The sequence below is a fragment of the Enhydra lutris genome, unplaced genomic scaffold (genome assembly GCF_002288905.1).
Source record: "Enhydra lutris kenyoni isolate GAN:26980312 unplaced genomic scaffold, ASM228890v2 scaffoldscaffold94, whole genome shotgun sequence".
Taxonomy (NCBI): Eukaryota; Metazoa; Chordata; class Mammalia; order Carnivora; family Mustelidae; genus Enhydra; species Enhydra lutris.
In genome coordinates, this window is record NW_019154178.1 from 357303 (window position 1) to 380792 (window position 23490).

Sequence of the window (23490 nt, forward strand, 5' to 3'; positions counted from 1 at the left end):
GTTACATTAAACAAAAGAAACAGAGGGATGCTTACTTTTACCCATGATGCCTAGCGGGGGCAGGAGAGGGGGGGGGAGAAAAACCAGTTGTAGCCGGTTTATAACCTCAGGACATGGAATTATCTCTTAATTTTTTAAAATGTCATTTGTGGTACAAAAGTCAGTTAGTCTCCCGACCCTAACTATCCCCCCATTATTCTGGCCTAGTGCCAAACTTTGCCTTCATTCATGAGAGCTAATTTCCTCTCAAATCATGATGCTTTAACTATTTAGTTTCCAAACCCAACATCCAGGACAGGAAATCACAGCATCAATAACAAAACATGCCCAAAATTTAAAAAAAAAAAAAAAAGAAGGAATACGCTGCCAACAAGGTCTTCACCCTTCTCCTTATTGCTGGTACCAGGGGAACAGACATTGGTAAGACAGTAGATGTGTTCATTAAAGATGTGCTCCTGGAGCTGTCCCATAGGTAGACACTGATTTAGTTTATTAATTCACATCACTCAAGGCAGTGAAGCCACATCCCACACAAATTACAGCAAGGTTCAGAGCAAAGTAGTTGTGATAGTATATGTATATTCCATAAAAATGGGCTAGACCCCTGTGATGCATATTTCACCACAATTACAACAGATTTTTAATGGTTTAGGCCTAGCCACAGTATGGATGCAGTATCATTCTACTTTCCTGTGTCCCAGCCAGAACACTTTCCTCTTCGCATTCCCGCAAACTTCTCACCCACCATGTACCATTTATACCATCCTATGTCATTCCATTGACTGATCAAGACTCCAGACATGTCTGAAACTTTCTCCTGATTTTCTTTTTTCTGTTTAATTTTTTTTTTTTTACAAAGATTTTATTTATTTATCTGACAGAGAGCAAGCAAGTACAGCAGAGGAGCAGCAAGCAGAGGGAGAGGGAGAGGGAGAGGCAGGCCTGTGGTGCAGGGAGCCCGATGCGGGGCTTGATCCCAGGACCTGGGTTCATAACCTAAGCCAAAGGCAGATGATTAAAAATCGAGACACCCGGGCACCCCTCTTTTTCTGTTTTAGAGTTACTGTCTCCAATTACTTTATAGGAAGTTTTCATTTCTCAAAAGTACTCCCAAGAGGTCAGAAAGTGGTGGGGAAAAAAACAAGCAAACCAAAAAGGAGGTAAAGCAGTAATTGTTTTGGAGATCTACTGGCTAGGAGACCCTTACTCTAGGATCTCTGTTTAAGGAAATAAGATCTTTAAAAACAGTAACAAGGGGGTGCCTGGGTGGCTCAGTGGGTTAAGCCTCTGCCTTCAGCTCAGGTCATGCTCAGGGTCCTGGGATTGAGCCCCGTGGAGCCCCAAGTTGGGCGCTCTGCTCAGCGGGGAGCCTACTCCCCACCCCCCCGCCTCTCTGCCTACTGGTGATCTGTCAAAACAACAACAACAACTTAAAGAAAAAGTAATAAGGAATAATGGGGGAGGGGTTCTTATTTTTCAGCTGATCTCTTCTATCAATATATACTCCAAACACCTGTCTCATCTGGGCCTCTGAAATTCAAATCATAATTGTACTAGCTGCATCAGAATCTCTCATAAACCCTTATTTTCGAAATATTAAAGCTTCTAGAGTCTAGAGAATACAGAGAAAAATAATCTATACCTTACCCAAAGATTTTAGTTTGTAAATAAAAGTTTTCCTGAGCAATCTAATATCAACCTTAATTTTCAGAAAACAAATAACTGAGTTAAATCTGAAAAAGGCAGTACTGGCCACTGGTAAAGGGCATCCAATAATTTACAAACTACAAAGGAAAATCCTACATCTTCTCCAAGCTAAGCTTTAAGCGGATGATGTTGTAGTATCTCACACACAGTAAGATGTACTTAATAGAAGTTAGGGGGCGCCTGGGTGGCTCAGTGGGTTAAAGCCTCTGCCTTCGGCTCCAGTCATGATCTCAGGGTCCTGGGATGGAGCCCTATATCAGGCTCTCTGCTCAGCAGGGAGCCTGCTTCCCCCCTCCCCTCCTCTGCCTGCCTCTTTGCTTACTTATGATCTTTTTCTCTGTCAAATAAATAAATAAAATCTTAAAAAAAAAAAAAAAAAAAAGAAATCCAGCAGAGATCCCCAGATCTAGGTACTGCTGTTATTTTAGGAGACAAAGGAAATCATTATGTCTGTGAAAAATGGGGCCAAGAAAATAATTCATTTTCCTCTTATTCAATACATTTCCACAAAAAGCCAACTATGAATTTCAAACTGAAGCTCACTAGGTTCCATGTTTAATCGGGGCAAGGAAGACTGTGTATTTTTCAACCATCACTCAAAGATCATGCTCATTTAAGTCCACTGAATACATTTTACTGCACTTATACACTGGTCAATTTATACCAGACTCTGAGATCATATAAAAGGCTTAGATACAACCAAGCACTTAATAGTGATTACCACCAGCTAGGAGTTTAATTCTCCAACATTACACAGGCTAAGGCAGTGTGCTCTGTGTACTACAGTACCTCCTCTGTATACTACACTGCTTAGTGGTCCAGAGGGACCCCCGATGTTCTCAAACCAACAGGTATTTTTCTTCAGGGTCCTGAAAAATTAAGAACAACGTGGCAGCCAACACCCCAGATCTTTTCAGCTGATTATGATCATCCAAAACCAAAGGTACTTATTGTGTAAGCTGAAAACTGTATTTAAAATACCTCTTGGTGGGCGCCTGGGTGGTCAGTGAGTTAAAGCCTCTGCCTTCAGCTCAGGTCATGATCCCAGAGTCCTGGGATCGAGCCCCACATCGGGCTCTCTGCTCAGCGGGGAGCCTGCCTCCTCCTCCTCTCTCTCTGCCTGCCTCTCTGGCTGCTTGTGATCTCTGTCAAATAAATAAATAAAATCTTAAAAACAAAAACAAAAACAGGGGTGCCTGGGTGGCTCAGAGGGTTAAGCCTCTGCCTTCGGCTCAGGTCATGGTCTCAGGGTCCTGGGATCAAGCCCCGCATCGGGCTCTCTGCTCAGCAGGGAGCCTGCTTCCCCCCTCTCTCTGTCTGCCTCTCTGCCTACTTGTGATCTGTCTGTCAAATAAATAAATAAATAAATCTTTAAAAACAAACAAACAGGGACGCCTGGGTGGCTCAGTTGGTTAAGCAGCTGCCTTCGGCTCAGGTCATGATCCCAGCGTCCTGGGATCGAGTCCCGCATCGGGCTCCTTGCTCGGCAGGGAGCCTGCTTCTCCCTCTGCCTCTGCCTGCCACTCTGTCTGCCTGTGCTTGCTCTCTCTCTCTCTCTGACAAATAAATAAACAAAATCTTAAAAACAAACAAACAAACAAACAAAAAAACAAAAACAAAAACCTCTTGGTAACTGTTATCCAAACTGTGATGCTCTGAAGAACATCAAATTCTTTCAGAAAAATAAAAGATCTAACAGTCACTGAGCATTTGAATGCACTAAATATTTATTTCGTCCATACCACAAACCAAAGATAGGGTTCTCTTCCTATTTTATAGATACGGAAATTAATTTGCTGAAATTAAGAAATTTGAATAAAGTCATTCATTCACCTAACAATAGTAGATGCTGGCTCCAAAGCCATACTCATTCCAGCACACCATGACGACGTGAGCACTTCTCGGCCAATACTCAAGAGCCCAGTTCGCTATGTGTGTCTCACTGATCTCCACTCTAAGCCATAGAATTAGCCGAATACAACTGAGGTAAAAAATACAAACTCTTTGGCAGGCATGTATGATTTCCACTCACAGAAGGTTTGATTCGGGACTTCTCTGGAAAGGCTACGAAGGACATACAATCTATATGGAAAAAGGAGATCTGATAGATAAATGACCAGTAAGGTCAATTCATAAAATTCCATGATGAGGAAAGAAGCAATTATCCATCCAGACTCAGGAAACAAGACTTCAAATTAACAGGAACAAATTTGCAAAAGTTATATAGTCCCCCTCTTTGTTCTTCAAAAATTTTATAATAACCTGCCAAATTTTTTGTGCCAATTTTAACATAAATCCCCGGGCTCAGAGAACAAGAGGATCAAAATTAGAACCACTGTTAAGGTTGAAAAATAAAATTTATTTTTTAAAAAGCCAACTTTAAGGGCACCTGGGTGGCTGAGTAGGTTAAGCCTCGGCCTTCAGCTCAGGTCATGATCTCAGGGTCCTGGGATGGAGCCCCGCATCAGGCTCTCTGCTCTGTGGGGAGCCTGCCTCCTCCTCCCCCTCTGCCTGCCTCTCTTCCTACTTGTGATCGTTCTCTCTCTGTCAAATAAATAAAATCTTAAAAAAGAAAAAGCCAACTTCAAGATTTTGTATAAAATTCACAAGCTATTTATTGGTGTCCAAGAAAAACAAGCTGGAGTTTGTCCTGTCCTGCAAACTCCCTATAGTTCTGCTTTCAGTGGGTACAGTCTATTTGGATAAATCAGCTCACGTTTCAAAGTTACAATTATAAAAACAACAAATCAGATCACAGAACAACAGAACCCCATTCATTGCATCAATACGATCCACTCTTTTGGGGCGCCTGGGTGGCTCAGTGGGTTAAGCCACTGACTTCGGCTCGGGTCATGGTTTCAGGGTCCTGGGATCGAGCCCCGCATCGGGCTCTCTGCTCATTGGGGAGCCTGCTTCCTCCTCTCTCTCTGCCTGCCTCTGCCTACTTGTGATCTCTCTCTCTGTGTCAAATAAATAAATAAAAATCTTAAAAAAAAAAAAAAAAAAAGATCCACCTTTTTCATTAAATGTAGAAAAGCTCGATTAGTCAAAAGAAGTTAATTCTTAGGAGAGAGGAGTTCTTCTCCACATTATTTAGAGACTGTACACAATACAATCAAGCAATACTACAAACAAAGAAACAAAAACCCACCACCCCCACAAAGACCATTTTGCTTTTGCAAAGCTTAATACATGAACTTGGGAATTACTTCCAAAATAATGTTATTGGTTTTAGTCTCTAGAAATATGTGATTTATACTCACTAACTAAAACAGAATAATTTCAGGGTGCCTGGGTAGCTCAGTCAGTTAAGCATCTGACTTCGGCTCAGGTCGTGATCTCAGGGTCCTGGGATTGAGCCCTGCACTGGGCTCCCTGCTCTGCGGGGAGCCCGCTTCTCCTTCTCTCTCTGCTCCTCCCACACTTGTGCGTGCATGCACACACACACTCTCGCAAATAAAGAAAATCTTTAAAAAAATTTAAAAATCAGAATAATTTCTGTTTAAAAGGGGAAAAGTCAGTCCTCAATTACGTGGGAGTTATAAATTAGTGATTGACTGACTGATTGATAGTGAAGTGTCCACCACTAATTGGGAGAATGTACTTATTAAAATTTTGGTTAAAACCAAGTAAAGACTAAGGATAGTACCTTATAAAGCAGAAAACGGACTGAGTCTTACACAGAAGAGGAAAGGAGAACAAGACTCCCTGTCCTGACGCAACATTTGAGTTAGGAAGTACTGTTTTTCTCAGAGCAGGATTCCTTAATGTGTTCGCCCCTTCTGGTTTATAGGAAGTAAGATTACTGTAGAGGTAAAAAAAAAAAAAACAAAAAAAAAAAACCTCTACTGATTCACATATTGCAAATAAGTATAAAAAGCTACTGTCACACCCTACTATCAATAACTTAACCACCAAATAGAAATACAGGAAGTAAATGACATCAAGTATTTCATCCTTTATGTAGCATGAGATGTTTCTAGACCACTCTTTTCTATAAGGCTGGCTTAATTTTCCCAATGGTACTAGGGAATTCCTCTGCCTACCCCCAGGAAACAGAAACAGGAAAATCGGGGCACGTGGGTGGCTCAGTGGGTTAAAGCCTCTGCTTTCAGCTCAGGTCATGATCTCAGGGTCCTGGAATCAAGCCCCGCATCGGGCTCTCTGCTCAGCGCGAAGCCTGCTTCCCCCTCTCTCTGCCTGCTGCTCTGCCTACTTGTGATCTGTCAAACAAATAAATAAAAATCCTAAAAAAAAAAAAGAAAGAAAGAAAGAAACAGGAAAATCATCTAGAACATTAAATTAATATTTAACACCTATAAAATTATAACTCTCTTCTTCAAAAAACAAAGCAACTATACAGGGGCCCACAAGGTACCTAACTAGGATAGTCTTGAATCCCTAACTTACTATTCTTTTTTTTTTTTTTTTAAAGATTTTTATTTATTTGACAGAGATCACAAGTAGGCAGAGAGGCAGGCAGAGAGAGAGAGGAGGAAGCAGGCTCCCTGCTGAGCAGAGAGCCCAATGTGGGGCTCCATCCCAGAGGCCTGGGACCATGACCCGAGCCGAAGGCAGAGGCTTAACCCACTGAGCCACCCAGGCACCCCCTAACTTACTATTCTTATCCTTTTATCAGTAGCACGCTATTGATTCTCAGTGACCTGCCCTAAGAACAACCCATTTTTTTTTTAAGATTATGTTTATTTTAGAGAGAGTGAACACCTCTGTGCAAGTAGGGGGAGGGGCAGAGGGAGAAGGAAAAAGAAAGAGAAGCAGACTCCCTGCTGAGCATGGAGCCTGAGGCAGGGCTCAATCTCAGATCTCACAACCGCAAGGATCGTGGCCAGAGCGGAGCCGAAATCAAGGCTGGATGCTTGACTGAGCCACCCAGGGGGTTCAGTGCGTTAAGCCTCTGCTTTCCGCTGGGGTCATGATTCCAAGGCCCTGGGATCAAGTCCCACATCGGGCTCTCTGCTCAGCAGGGAGCTTGCTTCTCCCTCTCTCTCCGCCTGCCTCTAGGCCTACTTGTGATCTCTCTCTCTGTCTAATTAATTAGTTAATTAATTAAATCTTTTAAAAGTAGGCTTAATGCTCAGTATGGAGCCCAATGCAGGGTTTGACCCTGAGATCAAGACCTGAGCTGAGACCAAGAGTCAGACCCTTAACTGACAGCCACCCAGGTGCCCCAACGTCTCACTTCTCAATACCCACCTGCTGACTGATTATTTTCATTCCCTCCTATCGGTACCTTCCCTGTATCTTTGCAGGGGCAAGTTCCTTTCAGGAAAGCCACATTTGTTTGTACTTATTTGACAATAAAATTCTGGTTCTTTGTAAAGATAAATGAAATTGATAAACCTCCAGCCAGACTCATTAAGAAAAAGAGTAAAATCAGAAATAAAAGAGAAGTTACAAGTGACACCACAGAAATACAAAGGGATCATGAACGACTACTAGGAACAATTACATGCCAAAAAACTGGAAAACCTAGATGAAATGGATAAATTCCTAAAAACACACAACCTTCCAACACCGAAACACAAAGAAATAAAAAATCTGAGAATGATTACAAGTAAGGAAACTGAATTAGTAATTTAAAAACTCCCAAAAAACAAAGTCCAGGGCACGATGACTTAATAGGTGAAGTCTACCAAACATTTAAAGAAGAGTTAGTATCTATCTAACTCAAATTCCTCCAAAAAACTGAAGAGGAATGAACATTTTCAAATTCATTTTATGAAGCCAGTATTACCTTGACACAAAAACCAGACAAAGGGGCGCCTGGGTGGCTCAGCGGGTTAAAGCCTCTGCCTTCAGCTCGGGCCATGATTCCAGGGCCCTGGGATCGAGCCCCGTACGAGCCCCGTACCGGGGCTCTCTGCTCAGCAGGGAGGCTGCTTCCTCCTCTCTCTCTCTCTCTGCCTGCCTCTCTGCCTACTTGTGATCTGTATCTGTCAAATGAATAAATAAAATCTTAAAAAAAAAAACAACAGACAAAAATATCGCACATACACAAAATCTATAGGCCAATACCGCTGATAAACACAAATGCAAAAATTCTCAAGAAAATACTAACAAGCCAAATTCAACAATACATTAAAAAGGTTCATACATGATCAAGTGGGATTTATTCCAGAGATGCAGGGAATGGTTCAACTTCTGTAAATCAACATAACATACCACATTAACAAAATGAAGGATAAAAATCACATGATTGAAAAAAATCACGATTGTCTCAACAGATGAAGAAAAAATGCGACAAAACTCAACATTAATTTATAATAAAAAATCTCAGGGACGCTTGGCTGGTTCAGCTGGTATGGTATGTGACTTTTGATCTTAGGGTTGTAAGTCTGAACCCCACCTTGGGTGTAGAGACTACTTAAAAATAAAATTAAAAAAAGAAAAAAAATCTCAGGGCACCTGGGTGGCTCAGTCAGTTAAACATCTGCCTTCAGCTTGGGTCATGAGTCCTGGGAATGAGCCCCGAATCAGGCTTTCTGCTCAGTGGGGAGCCTGCTTTTCCTTCTCCTTCTGCCGTTCCCTCTGCTTGTGCTCTCTCTCAAATAAACAAATAAAACCTTAAAAATAAAAATTTCAACAAAGCAGGTTTAGCAGGGACACACTTCAACATAGTAAGGGCCATATATGACAAACCCGCAGCTTACATCATGTTCACTGGAGAAAAGTTAAAGCTTTACCTCAGAGCAGAGAACACAACAAGGATGTCCACTCTCACCACTTTACTCAACAAACTGTTGGAAGTTCTAGTCACGGCAATTAGGCAAGAAATAGAAATAAAAGACCTCCAAATCAGAAAGGAAGTAAAACTTTTACCATTTGAAGATGACATGATAGTACATACAGAACACCCTGAAGACTCCACCAAAAAACTATCAGAATAAATGAATTTATCTGAGAATGAAAAACTCATCCCAAACACCTCAAGTGCTAACACATGTCATCAACTAAGTACAACCGAGAAAACAGAGGAAAGTCATGATTAAATAATCTTATTAATGATGTTTTGCCACAGATTTTCTATGCACTTAGATTCTACTTTGACCTGGCTTTTTTCTCCTACTAAATATCCACCAGTGTCTTCCCCTCTCTACCTTTCCAAGGGTAGAGGCTCCCAGACCAGAAACAGCTTCACTTACAGCTTGAAATACAATACTCTCCATTAAGCTTCTCGTCTTTCACTTTTGTTGGAACAAAGTTCTTATCTTCAGCATTCTCTGAAGTCACTAACAATGCCCCAGAAAACCAAAACCAAAACCAAACCCCACCATTCTCTATGAGCTGATTCACCTATTTCTGACTTTAAAAGGGTCTCCAAACAGGAAGAAAACAAAGAGAAACTAAGATAAGAAAATAAATGATGGGGTACCTGTGCAGCTCAGTCAGATAAGCCTCTGCCTTCGACTTGGGTCATGATCCTGGGGTCCTGGGATCAAGTCCCACATCAGGCTCCCTGCTCTGTGGGGAGCCTGCGTCTCCCTCTCCCTCTGCAGTTTCCCCTGCTTGTGCTCGTGCTCTCTCGCTCTCTCATTCTCAGGTAAATAAAATCTTTTTTTAAAAAAGATTTTATTTGGGGCACCTGGGAGGCTCAGTGGGCTAAGCCTCTGCCTTCGGCTCAGGTCATGGTCTCAGGGTCCTGGGATCGAGCCCCGCATCAGGCTCTCTGCTCAGCAGGGAGCCTGCTTCCTCCTCTCTCTGCCTGCCTCTCTGCCTACTTGTGATCTCTGTCTGTCAAATAAATAAATAAAATCTTAAAAAAAAAAAAGAATATGTTTTCTTTCTTTCCTTTTTAAAAAAGATCTGTTTATATTTTAGAGAGTGTCGGGGGAGGCGGCAGAGGGAGAAGAGAATCCTCAAGCAGATGCCCTATGAGGGCGGGCCCAACTCAGGGTTTGATCTCAACACCCTGAGATCATGACCCAAGCCCAAACCAAAAGTCAGGTGCTCAAACAACTGAAGCACCCAGGTGCCCCCAGAATAGGTTTTCAACAACCGAATGAATGTGTCACCGCCAGCATCACTGCAGTAGGTCCTGGCTATTAGAAGAGGGTTTCTCAGCCTCAGTAATACGGACACTTGCAGCTGGACAGTTCGTTGCTGTGGGAAGCTGTCCTGTACATGGGAGGGCACCGAGCAGGCCCACATGCTAGATGCCAGCACCACTACCTCCACTTCTGAGAACCAAAAATACCCCATACACAGCCAAACGTCCGCTGGGCGGGGGGGTGCAAATCCTCCCTGCTGAAAACCACTGAACTTAACACCGCCAACAGGAGTTCGGCCTCGTGGAGGTCTGGAGCTATTACCTCAACCCCCGAGCTGAACAATGCTAGCAGAGGAAGTCAGAAGAACAGTGGTCACCCCTAGAGGTGGGGAAGGAAGGATAATGGCTAGGAGGGAGCCTGAGAAAGCTTTTGGGTAGAGGTAATCTTCTGTATCTCTGTCTAGGTGGTCACCTTATAAAACATTTTCTGTATGTGTATTACACCTAAGGGGAGAGGGGAAAGTTCACCAAAAACACAAACTGATACACAAGAGATCAGTAGTAATTTCCTTGCTTCAGTGCTGTTACAAATCTAGTGCAAGAGGTACAGAACCAAAACATCTGAGGGGCAAGAAGACAAGTCACTCAATGTTTCTTGATCACTGATTTACCCTTAGAATCAAGAAAGCTGACAGTATCCGGGTCCCTCCTTTAGCCACACAGCAAAAGTCACCCATTCCTTTTCACCTAAGAATCTTTCTAAGATTGGGGGGCCTGGCTGGTTTAGTCCATTAAGTGTCCAACTTTTGCAGCTCAGGTCAAGATCTCAAGGGTCATGAGATCAAGCCCTGCTTGGAGCTCTGCGCAGTCTCTGCTTCTACCCCCCACCCCACGTGGGCTCACTCTCTGTAAAATAAACAAACCTCAAAAAAAAAAAAAAAAAAAGAAAGAAAGAAAAAGAGGCTAAGATTGATAATCACATCTGAGGTAAGGGGTCATGTATCCTATTCGCTGAGACTTTCATACCTTTGACTTTGGCAGTTAAGAAAGGCTCTTCAAGGGGCGCCTGGGTGGCTCAATCGGTTAAGTATCTGCCTTCAGCTTAAGTTCTGACTTTGGGATCCTGGGAGCCGCCTAAGTCAGGCTCCCTGCTCAGCAGGAAGTCTGCTTCTCCCTCTCCCTCTACCCTTATGCTCTCTCTTCCTCTCTCAAGTAAATAAAATCTTAAAAAAAAACACAACAAATAGGCTCTTCAAAAATCCCTCTAACAAGAAAATCTCTAAAAGCATGAAAGAGTCTACGCGAAATCAGGCAGGAACATATTGGTTCCTAGTATCAATACTAGGGACGCCTGGGTGGCTCCGTTGGTTAAGCATCTACCTTCCGTTCAGGTCATGATCCCAGGGTTCTGGGATGGAGCCCTGCATCGGGCTCTCTGCTCAGCAGGGAACCTGCTTCCCTTCCCCCTTGCTCTGCCTGCCTCTCTGCTTGCTTGTGATCTCTGTCTGTCAAATAAATAAATAATCTTCAAAAAAAAAAATCTTCAAAAAAAAAATACTGTGGCTATGTCTCTAAAAGCTAAATCTCTCTTAAAACACTTTTCATAAGAAAGAAAAGATGAAGAACACTCAAATCATCCAATTTTGCCTTTCCCATTTCTTCTAATATGATGAAAACAGAATAATCTCACGCAGCCTGGAGAGAATGTGAACAAGATACTCACCTGAAACAGAACTAATGTGACTTTCGGTGCCGTTTCAGACTCCCCAGTGGAGTGCAAGGGAAAGATTAGTGCTTCTCACGGAAATACTGAATAAAACCAATATTCTTCTACAAATAATTAAAATTACATCATGTTGTTGTGAAGTGGAAGTCTTAAGAAAAATTTCTCCTACAAGGATCCAGCATTGTCTTTAAAAAATACCAACCATACTGTAATGGATTCAGATCACCACTTCTGCTATACAGTGCTAAGTTCCCAAGGGTAAACACTTGGCCAGAGTTTCATCCATCTTCAAACTAAAAGGACTGCTGGAAAAGTTCCCCTTACTCTAGCGACTTTGTTTCCATATTTAAATATTACATTCCTCTAAAATGCTGCTGGTTTGCTAAAAGTTGTTGGAAAGAAGAAACATTAAGCTACCAAATAGCATGCAGCTCTGGTATGTATTTAAAACTGTCAAATAACCAAGGTTAAACTAGAATCAGGAACTTTAATGACAAGCAAGTTAAAGAGGAACTCAAAGGGGAAAATGCATTAGATTTGGATTTATCCAACAAAATGGGATTACTCCTGGATAGCCATTTTATTACTATTATTTTCAAAAGATTTTATTTATTTGAGAGAGTGCGTGCATATACACGCACATAAGCACGCAGAGTGGGTAGACAGCAGAGGGAGACTCTTGAGCAGGCTCCACGCCCAGCATGGAGCCCGATGTGCAACACTAAACCATGACCCTGAGATCACGACCTTAGCTGAAATCAAGAGTTGGACACTTAACCCACTGAGCCACCAGGCGCCCCTGAGTAGTCATTTTGAATCTTCCATGAAAGTCAATTTCTGGCTGACCGATTTTCCTCTGAACAAAAACATCCTTGCAAAAAACACAATCTGGGGATAACTTCCTCAAAATTATTGCAAATGTTTACCAAATAATAGCCCATTTGCCCAGTTATACCACTATTAATCTAGAACTGGAATTTATCTATCTACACCATGGACTGGCCTTTTCTGTATAAAGGCCAGATAATAACTATTTTAGTCTTTGGGGGCATTATCTTTGTTGTGACCACTGTGACACTGGAGCAGTGTGAAAGTAGCCATACACAATATGTAAAAAGTGTGATTATTTCCAATGAAATTTTATTTATGGCTACTAAAATCTGAATTTTATATAATTTCTGCATATAGTGAAATATCCTTCTTTTGACTTTTTCAACCACTTAAAACTATAAAGGGATGCCTGGGTGGCTCAGTGGGTTAAAACCTCTGCCTTCGGCTCAGGTCATGATCCCAGGGTCCTGGGATGGAGCCCCACATCGGGCTCTCTGCTCGGTGGGGAGCCTGCTGTCTCCTCTCTCTCTGCCTGCCTCTCTACTTGTGATCTCTGTCTGTCAAATAAATAAAATTAAAAAGAAAAAGGAAGAAAATCTCTAATGTTCTTTTAATTTCAAAGGAGATAGTAATTTCAAACATACATCATGCCCTTGAATTACTCAAATTTCCTGTCATTCCTTAAGAATGTTTATGAAAACTAAGTTTCATTTTACTTTTTTTTTTAAGATTTTATTTATTTATGTGATAGAGAGAGAGATCACAAGTAGACAGAGAGGCAGGCAGAGAGAGAGGGAGAAGCAGGCTCCCCACTGAGCAGAGAGCCCAATGTGGGGCTCGCTCCCAGGACCCTGAGATCATGACCTGAGCCGAAGGCAGAGGCTTAACCCACTGAGCCACCCAGGCGCCCCTCATTTTACTCTTGACAGCAGACCCTGAATATGGGATAAAATAAAGAACGTGGGACTGTGGTACCAACAAAGGTAACCCTCTACTCTGACCCTATTAAGGCCTGCTAGTGAACTCTAAGTTCACTAAACAAAATTTAAATCTATTAAATAAAACAAATCACCTTCACCCTAAAAGCACAGAAACAGAATGAGGAAGACAAGCGACCCACTCGGCAGGAAAACTAGTCAGAAAGGCAGTCTAAGTTGTGTTGGGCATTTGGTCTTACCCATCTGAACACCCTCATTTCCTGAAAACAGTACCCTGCTGCTGACAGAGCAGGGTTTGAGTCTCTCGCCTCCGCCTACGGGGAGTTCAACAGCAACTCAGTAAGAAGCTGCCATGTGAGCAGTCAACTGGGAACTGTACATGCTGCTCCCAACTCCTATAGTTGTTCTCATTTAAAGACTGTGGTGACAAAAAATCAATTTATCAAAAGTTTTACATTTAGATTGACAATTGAGAGGTTTGAGGGACATTTCAAACTTGAACATTTTTCTCTTAAAATGCCTATTCTGCTTTTCAACCACTGGCTACAGTCACATGGTCAATAATTAAAATTCAAAGACAACTACTTTTAAGAAAACAAACGCTAATAAGGTACATAAGTCTTCCCAAAAGTACCCGAAGACAGGCCTCATCACTGCCCAGCCACACGACTTCCATCAGTTTAAACTGGGCTGTTTTAGAAACTCACAGCCTGTTGGTGTGAATGTAAAGTGATACAAATTTCTGAAGAATAATAATATCTAACAAAATTCTAAATGTGAATACACCTTGATCCAGTAATTACATTTCTAGGAATTTTACTTACAGATAAACTACACTGTATAAATGCATGTAAGATGTTTCACTGGAACCCTGGTTATGAGAGAGCATGTGTACACACAAACACACACACACACACACACACACACTGGAAACATTCTGGGCATGTGGGTGGCTCAATGGGTTAAGCATCTCCCTTGGGTTCATGTCATGATCCTGGGGTCCTGGGATAGAATCCCACGTCGGCCCCCCGGGTGGGGGGGGGGGGGGGGTCCTGCTCCTTCTTCCTTCTCTGTGTGCGTGCTCGCTCTCTCTCAAATAAATAAATAAAAACTTAAAAAACAAAACTGGGGGGCACCTGGGTGGCTCAGTGGGTTGAAGCCTCTGCCTTCAGCTCAGGTCATGATCCCAGGGTCCTGGGATCGAGCCCCACGTCTGGCTCTCTGCTCAGCTGGGAGCCTGCTTCCTCCTCTCTCTCTGTCTGCCTCTCTGCCTACTTGAGATCTCTATCTATCAAATGAATAAATAAAATTAAAAAAAAACCACTGGAATATCCTAAACATTCCTCAGAGGGAAGAGATTAAGTAAATTAAAGCATATCCTACAAAGAAACATTACAGACACGAAAAAATGACATACATGTGTGTAACATTTCTATGTGTACACGTCCAAATACACAGGTAAGGAGAATACAGCATAATGTTCAAGAGTTTGAGCCTAGAGTCAGACTTCCTCATTCCACCCTCAAGCTCCTCTACTTACATTTGTGGTCTTATGCAAATCACTGAAATTCTCCCCACCTCCCTTTTTTCATTTGAAAAATGGAATAACAGCATCTACCTTTAGAGTACTGTGAGGATTAAACAAGCTAACTAATGTGAAGTGCTTAGTGTTAGTTATCGTTAAAAACACATCCAGGGGCGCCTGGGTGGCTCAGTGGGTTAGGCCTCTGCCTTTCATGGTCTCGGGTCCTGGGATGGAGCCCCGTGTCGGACTCTCTGCCCAGTGAGGAGTCTGCTTCCCCCCTCTCTCTTCCTGCCTCTCTGCCTACTTGTGATCTCTGTCTGTCAAATAAATAAATAAAATCTTTAAAAAATAAAAAAAATAAATAAAAACACATCCAAGGTAGGGGCACCTGGGTGGCTCAATCGGTTAAGCATCTGCCTTCAGCTCAGGTCGTGGTCCCACAGGTCTGGGCTCCCTGCTCAGCACAGAGTCTGCTGCCTCTCTCTCCCTCTGTCCCTCTGCTTGGCTTATGCTCTCTCTTTCAAATAAATGAATAAAATCTTTAAAAATTATATCTAAAGTAGTAAACGAATATGGGCAAGCAATCACAACAGCTAAAACTAAAGCAATAGGGATAGGCAGAAATTGAGAGATTTTGAAAGCAGCATTTTCAGGATTTGGTAAGCCTATCTCACACTTAGACCTAAGTAGCAAAAAGGGCTGAATAAAGGCACTGTTCCTACTTAAAAGGCACTTGTAATGCTGGTTACTTAATTTATACTCTCTATCAACTATTGTAGTTATTTTAATATAGATTTTCCCTTCTGGGCTATAGATCTAGAACAATGAGGTTGTGTCATTTATCTTTATATATTCTACAACACCTACATATAAGTCTTTTCCACAGTAGGTATGCAACAAACATTTTGTGAATATATAAATTGTCAGGGCTTTTCAGTTCTCCATAACCAGTAGATTTAAATGGTTATAAAGCTCTGACAGGCTGAAGAAGAGGAGAAAACCAAGTTTTCTTTCTCTTTTTTTCCCCCCAAGGTTTCTCTTTATTAGCGTGATTAACTGTCATTTTCCTAAACTGAAGCAATATAGGACAGAGAAAACCATGTGAAGTCTATACTTAACGACCTGGAAAGAGCTCCATATACTGATAAAGGCCTTGGATTTTCTGACATAATCTGATTTCATGAACTGGGTAGCCAACATTCCTAAATTAAGTTATTGTTGTTGTTTTTTTTTTTTTTAAGACTTTTAAAAAAATATTTATTTATTCGACACAGAGAGAGAGAGAGAGAGAGAGAGAGATCACAAGTAGGCAGAGGCAGGCAGAGACTCCCTACTGAGCAGAGAGCACAATGCTGGGCTTGATCCCAGGAGCCTGAGATCATGACCTGAGCCGAAGGCAGAGGTTTAACCACTGAGCCACCCAGGCGCCCCTGAACTAAAACTTTTAAAAATAAAAAAACTGTTCCAACTATAACAAAATAATTCAATTCACTTATAAGAGCAAAGGTATTGGGACGCCTGGGTGGCTCAGTTGGTTGAGCAGCTGCCTTCGGCTCAGGTCATGATCCCAATGTCCTGGGATCGAGTCCCACATCGGGCTCCTTGTTCTGTGGGGAGCCTGCTTCTCCCTCTGCCTCTGCCTGTCACTCTGTCTGCCTGTGCGCTCTCTCTCTCTCTCTGACAAATAAATAAATAAAATCTTAAAAAAAAAAAAAATAAAAGAGCAAAGGTATTTGGAGTAACCCTGCTTCTAACACAATAAAAAAAGAAAACAGGGCCGCCTGGGTGGCTCAGTTGGTTAAGCCGCTGCCTTCGGCTCAGGTCATGATCCCATCGTCCTGGGATGGAGTCCCACATGGGGCTCCTTGCTCAGCAGGGAGTCTGCTTCTCCGTCTGCCTCTGCCTGCCACTCTGTCTGCCTGTGCTCGCTCTGACAAATAAATAAATAAATAATCTTTAAAACAAACAAACAAGCAAGCAAACAAAAACCTGTGATGCAGGGAGCTAAAAGTCAATTCAAAACTCAATGACAGGAATCAGCTACCATATTATAATAATAGGGTCTCATTCAGCTTAGTTTTATATTCTTTGGTCCGATATAAAAAAGCATGTGAACAGAAAAACCCAACCTAAAATTCACAGGGATCCTAAAGGGCCCAAGAGTTCTGAAAAAGAACAGATAGAGGAATCACACGTCCTTACTTTAAAACCTGCTGGAAAAATGGGTTACCACATGCACAAGAATGAAACTGGACCCTTACAGCACACACAAAAATTAACTAAAATGGATCAAAGACCTAGATGAAAGAACCAAAACTATAAAACTCTTTGAAAAAAAAAAATGGGACAAAAGCTTTGTGACTCTGGATTTGGAAACAATTTTCTTTAAAAAAAAAAAAAACAAAAAACCTCCTTTTTAAAAAAGATTTTATTTTTAGAGAGTGCACACACACAAGCAAGAGCAGGGGGAGGGGCAGAGGGAGAGAAAGTATCTCAAGCCAGAGTCGGCTTGAGATTCTTTCTCTCCAGACTCCCTACCCAGTGCAGAGCCACCCACCCTGAGATCATGACCTGAGCTGAAACCAAGTCAGATGCTCAACCAACCGAGCCACCCAGGAACTCCTATTTTTTTCCTTAAACACTGTATTTATTTGAGAGAGAGAGCGTGCATACCCGGGCATGCACATGAGCGGGGAGAGGGGCAGATGGAGAGGAAGAAGCAGACTCCCTGCTGAGGGTAGGCACCCCTAAAAGATTTTATTATTATATAGTCTCTATCCCAACATGGGACTTGAACTGAAGAATCCCAAGTTCGAGAGTCCCATGCTGCACTAACTAAGCCAGCCAGGTGCCCCGACAACAAGTCCTTGACTATGACGCCAAAACACAGGCAACAAATGAAATAATAAACTGTATCTTACCAAAATTTAAAACTTCTGCACAGAACGCCTGGGTGACTCAGTCAGTTAAGCGTCTTCCTTTGGCCTGGGCCATGATCCCAGGGTCCCAGAATTGAGCCCTGAGTCAGGCTCCCTGCTCAGTGGGGAGACCTCTTCTCTCTCTCCCTCTGCCCTTTCCCCTTCTTGTGCTTGCTCCCTCTCGCATGCACTCTTGGGTCTCTCTCTCTCCCCCCCAAAATATTAAAATCTTAAAAATAAGAACTTCTCTGCATCAATGGACACTATCAACAAAGTAAAAAAGGCAACCCACAAAATGGGAGAAAATATTTGCAATTATACATGTGATGAAGGACTAATATCCAAGACATACACAGAACTCCTACTACTCAACAACAAAAAAAAACAAATAAAAATGGGGGAGGTGTTGTTGGGGAGGGAGGACACTGGCTAGGTCAGTCAGAAGAGCATGAGATTCTTTTTTTTTTTTTTTTTAAGAGTTTATTTATTTATTTGAGAAAGAGAACATGAGGGGGAGAAGCAGAAGGAAGGGGAGGAAGAGAGAGAAGCAGACTCCTCACTGAGTGGGAAGCCCGACTTGGGGCTCCATCCCAGGACACGGAGATGACTGAGCTGAAGGCAGATACTTAACTGACTGGGCCACTCAGGCGCCCCAAAGCATGAGATTCTTGATCTTGGGGTCATGAGTTTGAGCCCCATGTTGGATGTAGAGAGTACTTAAAAATAAGTGTAAAAAAAGGAATGGACTTGAATAGACATTTCTCCAAAGAAGATATACAAATGACCAATAAGCACATGAAAAGATGCTCAAAGTCACTCATAATTAGAGAAGTACAAATCAAAACCACAATGAGATACCACTTCTCACCAACTTGGACAGTTTTATAAAAACAAATAAAATAAAGTACTGGTAAGGACACAGAGCAGTTGGGACTCCTTGTGCACTGCTGGTGGGAATACAAATGATACAGTCGCTGTAGAAAACAGTATCGTGGTTCCTCAAAAAATGAAATACAGAAGTGTCCTATGATTCAGCAGTTCCAGCTCCAGGTATACACCCAAAAGAACTGAAGCATCAACTTAAACAGGTACCTATACACGGATGTTCATAGCAGCATTAATCACAACAGCCAAGAGGGAGAAACAACCCAAGTATCCACTGACAGATAAAAAGATAAAATATGGCTAAAACAACAGATGGGGCACCTGGGTGGCTCAGTGGGTTAAGCATCTGCCTTTGGCTGAGGTCATGGTCCCAGGGTCCTGGGATCGAGCCCCGCATCGCATCGGGCTCTCTGCTCAGCAGGGAACCTGCTTCCTCCTCTCTCTCTCTGCCTGCCTCTCTGTCTACTTAAGATCTCTGTCAAAGAAATAAATAAATAATCTTAAAAAAAAAAACCAATAAAGATAAAAGAAAAATGTGGTATATATGTAAAATGGGATATTATTCAGCCTTAAAAAGGAACAAAATTCTGGGGTACCTGGCTGGCCCAGTCAGAAGAGCATGTGACTCCCAATCCTGGGGTCATGAGTTCCAGTTCCATGGTGGGTGTAGAGATTACTTTAAAAAATAAATAAATAAAGGGGTGCCTGGGAGGCTCAGTTATTAAGTGTCTGCCTTCGGCTCAGGTCATGATCTCAGGGTCTTGGGATCAAGCCCTGCATCTGGCTCCCTGCTCAGCGGGAAGCTGGTTTCTCCCTCTGCCACTCTCCCGGCTTGTGTTCCCGGTCTCTCTGTCAAATAAATAAATAATTTTTTTTTTTTTTAAAGAAGGAGATTCTAATGCACACTACAAAATATGGATGAACCTTGAAAACTTCATGCTAAGTGAAATCAGCCAGACATAAAAGGAAAAATGTTGCATGGTTCCACTTTTATGAGGTACCTGAAGTAGCCAACTGTGCAGAGACAAAGTAGAATAGTGGCAACGGGCTAGGGGGGTGGTGGCAGTGGGGAGGGATTGGAGAGTTGTTGGTTTTTCTGTTTGTCTGAAGTAGGCTCCATGCCCAGTGTGGAACTCAACCACCCTGGGGCTCGAACTCACCTCCCTGAGATCCAGACCCGGGCCAAAATCAAGAACTGGACACTGAACTGACTGAGTCACCCAGTCGCCTCTATTTTTTAATAAGTACAGAGTTTCAGTTTGGGAAGATGAAGAAGTTGTGGAAATGGATAGTGGTGATGGTTGCAGGAGGAGAATCTACGCACTGTACACAGTATGTATATAATATACATTATAAGGGATACAGTAATACCACTGAAACGAATACTTAAAAATGGTTAAAATGTTAAATTTATGTATATGTGACCACAGACTATATGCTAAATTTACCATTACCTTTTAAAAGAACGTCTAACTTTACTGAATAATTTCTATCTGCAAGGCATAGGAAAGTTAAGTAATAGGTCTTAAAACTACTAGTAAGTGATGGAGTAGAAATTTGAACCCAGGACTTTGGACCTCAGAGCTACACCTGCAATCATTACAGTGACCAAAGGGTATTCTAGTTTAACCAAGGAAAGAAAGCTTTCAAGTAACTAAGTGGAAAATATCCACCAAGAATAGTAGCAATACTAGACTACTCTCTCATACACAGACGGCAGAATTCAATTCATGCCTACCACTGAGAATGGTTGGTTCGGGCGCGGGGACTGGGGAGACCACACCAAAGCTTTTCAGAGTAACAAGCAGAAGCTAATGCAGCACAGTGAGATGTGCTAAGCAGTCCTGGTAATAACAAAATTAAAATGACAACTTCCAAAAGCTTCTTCAGTTAATTTATAGAGCTGTAAAACAATGACTAAAAAATCTCACTGTTGGGGAGCCTGGTGGTTCAGTCAGTTAGGTGTCCGCCTTCAGCTGAGGTCATGATCCTAAGGTCCTGGGATGGAGCCCTGCATGGGGCTCCCTGCTTAGTGGGGAGTCTGCTGCTCCTTCTCCCTCTGCCCCTCTCCTTGCTCGTACTCTCTCAAATAAATAAAATCTTAAAAAAAAAACAACCAAAAACATAAAAGGTGGTACCTAATTAAGACCTGTATTAAATCATTAGATCTCAGAAAGTTTTACAACCAGGGTGCCTGGGTGGCTCAGTTGGTTAAGCAACTCCTTTTGGCTCCTGTCATGATCACGGAGTCCCAGGATTGAGTCCCACATCGGGCTCCTTGCTCAGCAGGGAGTCTGCTTCTCCAGCTGATCTCTCTCCTCTCATGCTTTCTCTCTCTCTCTCAAATAAATAAATAAAAATCTTTAAAAAATTAAAAAAAAATTTTTACACACCTACTTAGGTTACAATGGTCTCATGCCCTTGAATCCTCAAGATTTTTAAAAAATGCACTTGGGGAGCCTGGGTGGCTCAGTGGGTTAAAGCCTCTGCCTTCGGCTCAGGTCATGATCCCAGTGTCCTGGGATCAAGCCCCACGTTGGGCTCTCTGCTCAGCGGGAAGCCTGCTTCCTTTCCTCTCTCTCTGCCTGCTTGTGATCTCTGTCAAATAAATAAATAAAATCTTAAAAAAAGGGGCGCCGGGGTGGCTCAATGGGTTAGGGCCTCTGCCTTTGGCTCGGGTCGTGATCTCAGGGTCCTGGGATCGAGCCCCCACATCAGGCTCTTTGCTCGGCGGGGAGCCTGCTTCCCCCTCTCTCTCTGCCTGCCTCTCTGCCTACTTGTGATCTTTCTCTCTCTCTGTCAAATAAATAAGTAAAATCCTAAAAAAAATGCACTTGTTATTTTTAAGATGTTTCTATCCACTGCAAAACACAACTATAAAAGATCTTTTTCCAGTCACCCATATTCCTTGAAACCTTTTAGTTCAATGTTAATGCATTACACAGAATTTAGATGGGAAATGGCTCTCTAAGCAGAAGGTGAAGAGTTAAAAATGAAGCTAATGAAAATTTAGTCCTGGATCTTAGTGCAGTAAGAGACCAATATTCTAGTTTCCACTCATTTGGCACAAAATACCTGGATTTAAAATACTCTAGGACGCCTGGGTGGCTAAATGGGTTAAGCCTCTGCCTTTGGCTCAGCTCATGATCTCAGGGTCCTGGGATCAAGGCCCACATCGGGCCATCTGCTCAGCGGGGAGCCTGCTTTCCCCCCCTTCCACCTCTCTGCCTACTTGTGATCTCTGTCAGGTAGATGAATGAAATCTTAAAAAGAAAAGTTTAAAAAAATAAATAAATAAAATACTCTAAAAAAAAAAACCTTTCACATTTATAACGCACTCAGCTGAGGAACTGGGCATTCTTTACTACCTGAATTATAAAATAAGAAAAGAACATCATCAGAGTACCATACCAATTTATTCATGGACACTTATTATAAGCCAAAATCTAGTATATGGCAAGAGTGCCATGCTACTCACATCAAATTTCCATAAAAGAGAATATAAGGTCTTCTAGCCAACCTGTCCAGGGAAGTAGGAATACACAATACCAATTACTTCAAGCTTTTTGATAGCAATGCATCAACCTAGCCATGAATATTGAAGAATGATTAGAAAACTGCCCCTCCCTCCAAAAAGTATTATCCTATAGGGGAAACATTTTCAGTATTTTCACTGGTAGTTCAAACTTTGAGATGAAAGCTTGAAATTCAGAGGTGAACACCATTCAGGTAACCTTTATGCCTTCAAACAACAATTTCTCCATGTTTTGTTTTGTTTTGTTTTTAATTTCAAGGCCAACATATCACCTTCAAAGGACTGGAAACCAAGGATAGTTCTCCTTCTCTCTCTGAGCCCCTGGTCCCTCTGCATGCCTCACAGTCCAATGATAGGCTTTACAAATTCCCTACTGTGGTACTAACATCTCAGGGAAAGGAAGGGCTTCTTGATTGTGGCTCCAAGGTTTCTGTTTACTTAAAAAGTTGCAACCTTACTCTCCTGCTTCTAGCACATTAGATTAAAGATTGAGGGGGGGGGGCGGAGGGGGCGTGGCAGCAGCTCAGTTACCCTCCTGTGAATTCACTTCTAGTGAGGGCCAAGCTGGCTAAGCTGTGCCATTTGCCTTAGAAGATTCACGGGGAGGGACACCTGGGTGGCTCAGTTGGTTAAGTGGCTGCCTTTGCTCAGGTCTTGATCCCAGTGTCCTGGGATCGAGTCCCACATCGGGCTCCTTGCTCAGCAGGAAGCCTGCTTCCCCCTCTGCCTCTGCCTGCCACTCTGTCTGCCTGTGCTCACTCTCTCTGACCAAAAAAAACAAAAACAAAAACAAAAAAAGATTCACGGGGAAAAAAATGGCAGCCTCCATACCAGTGAGGTTTCTAAAAAATATCTAGCTTAATGTCACCATCCTAGTTCTCTGGAAAACTAGCACAAAAAAGCAATCAATTCCCTCACTCCAGAGTAACAACCCTTAAAAAAACTTTCAAACTCAAAGAAGAAAGCAGAATAGCAAAGTGCAGTATTCTCCAAGCACTGCGATCACTAATACCTTAAGAAGCTCTTTCATGGCCAAGTAACTAGGAGAACCTCCACACACTCTAGCCATTCTCTGACCACTCCCAACGTACAATGTATATTTAGACATTCAAGGCTCTGAGAAGTCATGCCGTAAAGAAATCTGCCTTAACTGAACTCAGAATTTTTCAGACCACTATGTGACCACATAACTTTTTTCACATAAGACCTATTATGGGCACCTGGGTGGCTCAGCTAGCTGGGCGACTGCCTTTGGCTCAGGTCATGATCTGAGTGTCCTGGGACTGAGACCCACATCAGGCTCCCTGCTCCATGGGGGGAGCCTGCTTCTTCTCCCTCTGGCCTGCCACTCCCGCTGCCTGTGTTCTCTCTGTCAAATAAATAAAATCTTAAAAACAAAAACAAAAACCTATTAATA

General features: G+C 42.4%; 1 protein-coding gene across 2 annotated transcripts in view; it reads right to left on the reverse strand.

Annotated features, from left to right (window-relative positions):
• Positions 1–23490, reverse strand: part of LOC111138989 (GATA zinc finger domain containing 2B) — an 83640-nt gene that overhangs the window by 51454 nt on the left and 8696 nt on the right. The window lies entirely within an intron of this gene.